The following is a 3,414-nucleotide window of genomic DNA, read 5'->3' as shown; positions in this document are numbered from 1 at the left end:
TGTTTCTGCAGCCGCTGAGGAGGCCGGGTAGGGCCGGGCTAGGCGGCCCCACACCCAGGCCTCCCCGCCTCGCCTCCGGCTCTCCCAGAGCCCTTGCACGGGGGTCATATCACACACACACACACACACTCAGGGATTCTTCTGGGTCCGCCATTGAGCCTCACGAGTAGGGGAGAGGCAGAAGCAGGGGTGGGGCCTGGGGACCCGCTTCTCTGCCCTCAGAGATGCGGCCAGGGTGACCCCAAGCGCAGGGCTGGGATCGGAGGATGCACAGATGGGTCCCAGGAAATCCAGACCCCAGCAGTCGGGAGGCAAGACCCCCTCCCCGCCCCCTGCTGAGCCTTGGCCAGAGCTTGTAGAAATGGAAAGTTCTGTGGCCCAGTTTCCTGTGTCACCCACGGAGGAACAGGCTCAGACGAGCCCAAAGGTGGCCCCGGGCCCCTGGGGAAGGGCCCTTAGAGGCAGCTCTGCCCAGGGAGGTGACAGGTGGTCTCGCACCCAGGCCAGCCCTTGGAAGGGTATTTACTGCTGATTCCCTGCCCCCCCTCCCCCTAATCAGGCCCTGCTGCCCTGTTCCCACGTCCAGGAGAGCTGCAGACTCGAACCCTCGGCTGCCGAGTCAGGAAGCTGCCCACCTTGGGGCGGGGAGGAAAGTGCTTTCAGGGCAGAGTGTTTCTCTCAGGCACAGGCAGGGTGTGCTCTCGGGGGCAGCGACAGGTCACCCCTGAAATAAAGGGGGACGATGACGCAGGGCCAAGCCAGGCCTGACTCACGGTGCTGAAGGCGTCCAGCCGCCCCCACCCACTGACGCCAACTCCGGCCCGGGCTCTGCTCACAGGCTCCAGGGGGCCAGGCCCGGCCTGGGCTCCCCAAGGCCGTGTCTTCTGTGATCTCGCAGCCCCACTCTGTGCTGGGTGCTCGGGTCCCTCTCCCCCACCCGTCTGAGGACAGGGGGGATCTGAACACGGCTGCTTTTTTTTTTTTTTTTTTTTTGCTTTTTGGGTCACACCCGGCGATGCACAGGGGTCACTCCTGGCTCTGCACTCAGGAATTACCCTTGATGATGCTCAGGGGACCATATGGGACGCTGGGAATCGAACTCGGGTCAGCCGCGTGCAAGGCAAATGCCCTACCTGCTGTGCTATCGCTCCAGCCCCTGAACACGGCTGCTTTTAAACTGGGACTAAAGTGTTTTGGCCAGACGGCACTAAACAGCCCCCAGACAGCCGCGGGGCGCCCCCTCCATCTTCAGACGCTGGTGGTGGGTCACAGAGGCTAATTCCCCCCCCCATTTTGCGGGTCAAAATGGGGCCGACAAGCTAAGTTCCTTGTTGCGTAGGTCGCCACCTCGGGGGACACCCCTCCCTGTTGGCTGTACCGCGTGGGCGGAACGTGCTGTTTCACGGCGAGACTGACCCGAGGTCACCCACGGAAGGGTCTGGCTTCAGGGGTGCTCCCGGCCTGTCCTCTGCAGCCCCCGGCTCCACTCTGGGCTTCCACCCCGTGCCTGCAGCCCACCAGCTGCGGCGTGGGGGCACCCAGAGGAGGCGGGGTCGGCCGAGGAGCTAGTGTCTCCGTTCACGCCTGTGGCCAAGCTGAGTCCTAACCCATGGGGGAGAGCAGCATCCCGGGCCTCTTGCGGTGGGCAGCAGGCTGGGAAGCCCACGCCGTGGAGGAGGCCCAGGGCCTGCCCACCCACGACGTGTGAGCTCTGAAGGCGGCTCGAAGCCTTAACGGCCCCGGCCCTGTATGTCAGGCCAGAGTGCCCGGGGCAGCCGTCCTGTCACAGGGAGGAAGCTGGCCTGGTGCCCGGCTAACGTGAGACATCAAGGGGCCGTGGCTTCCTCCTAGGCTGCGGTCGAGCTTTCATCTCGAATCCAGCTGGTGGGGGGGAGGGAGGGGTCTGTCCACGGGGCCGGGGGCAGCCCCGAGACGAGGCTGGAGGGTTTTCCTGGGAGGGGTTTGGAGAGTCCTGGGAGCCCACGTGGTTGCAAACTGTTCTTTCCTCCGTGACACAACACAGAGCCCCCCCAGGGCTGGTGGACACGGCCTGGCGGGGACAGGGAGCCCCCCAGGGAGGGGAGGCTACCAAGGCTGGGCAGGTGAGGACTGAGGCTGTCAACTTTCCACTTCCAGGGCGGGGGCGGGGTTTGCACTGGTGGTGTTTGGGGGTCATCGCTCATGGGGGGCCACACAGTTCTGGGGACTGCCCCGGGCTTCCTCAGCCACTCAGGGCCTCAGACCTGCAGCTCCTGGGCACAGAGGGCAGCTGGGCGCCCACACAGCACCCCACAGGGCCCGGAGGCACCTCTGTATCCGTTGTCGCGCATCTACCCAGCAGCACCCCAAGGTCTGACAGCTTTTTCTTTTCCTGGTGAACCTCAAATTCAAAGAGGCTACAATGAGGGTTTGAGACCTGATCCAGGCTCTCAAATCTAAGTCCAGGCTTTTATTTTTTTATGCCAACACCCTGAACGAACTGTTGTCAGGAAGGAGTCTTGTAACCAGCTGCATTTCCTTTTTCGCTTTGTCTGCCAGTGAGCTCAAAGTCCTATCAGAGGCTGTGGTCCAACAAGTGTGACGCTCCTGCTGGGCTCGGCTTCGTTCATTGTAGTTTTCTGCCTTGAATTGTATCCTGATATTCATTTTTTTTATTCAATTGTATTTTATCTGTTTTTGTAAGTCGCCACAGTATCTCCTGCAGCCAGGTGAAATCTGCCAAAATAAATCATCAAAAGATTGATTCTGGAGGGCTTGACAAAGCACGGCGGTCTGCACCCCTGTCAAAAAAACATGTACTTAACATGGGAAAAAAAAAGAGTCTGATAGCATTGGCCTTGTCCCCAGAGCTGGTTAATGAACCTCAGCAGAAGACTCCAGCTCAGGCTGGGAGCCAGACCCCTCTGGGGAGAGAAACGCCATTCCCTGAGATCAGACGCAAACGAACCCGCCCCGCCCCGGACCCCCACCTCGTGCGGCTGCGGGGAACGTGCCCGCTTGAACTATCTCCGGAACAGGGAATGGGGGTGAGGGAAAGAGAGCATCTATAATTGGGGGCCCCCAGGAGCAGTGCCTGTCTTGTCTCCCAGACTTCATTCTCAGACGCAGCCTCTTTGATTTCTGCCCATTTCCCTCTTGTACCATCTGCAGTATGACTGTTATGTTCATTTTACCAAAGTGTCTTTTTTTTTTTTTTGGTTTTTGGGTCACACCCGGCGATGCACAGGGGTTACTCCTGGCTCTGCACTCAGGAATTACTCCTGGCGGTGCTCAGGGGACCACATGGAATGCTAGGATTTGAACCCGGGTCGGCCGCGTGCAAGGGCAAACGTCCTACCTGCTGTGCTATTGTTCCAGCCCCTCATTTTACCAAAATGGCTTTATTTCAAGAAGAAATTTTATAACCCTCTACCT

Source organism: Sorex araneus, chromosome 1, assembly GCF_027595985.1.
Source record: "Sorex araneus isolate mSorAra2 chromosome 1, mSorAra2.pri, whole genome shotgun sequence".
Taxonomy (NCBI): domain Eukaryota; kingdom Metazoa; phylum Chordata; class Mammalia; order Eulipotyphla; family Soricidae; genus Sorex; species Sorex araneus.
Note: the sequence above shows the minus strand (reverse complement) of the source record.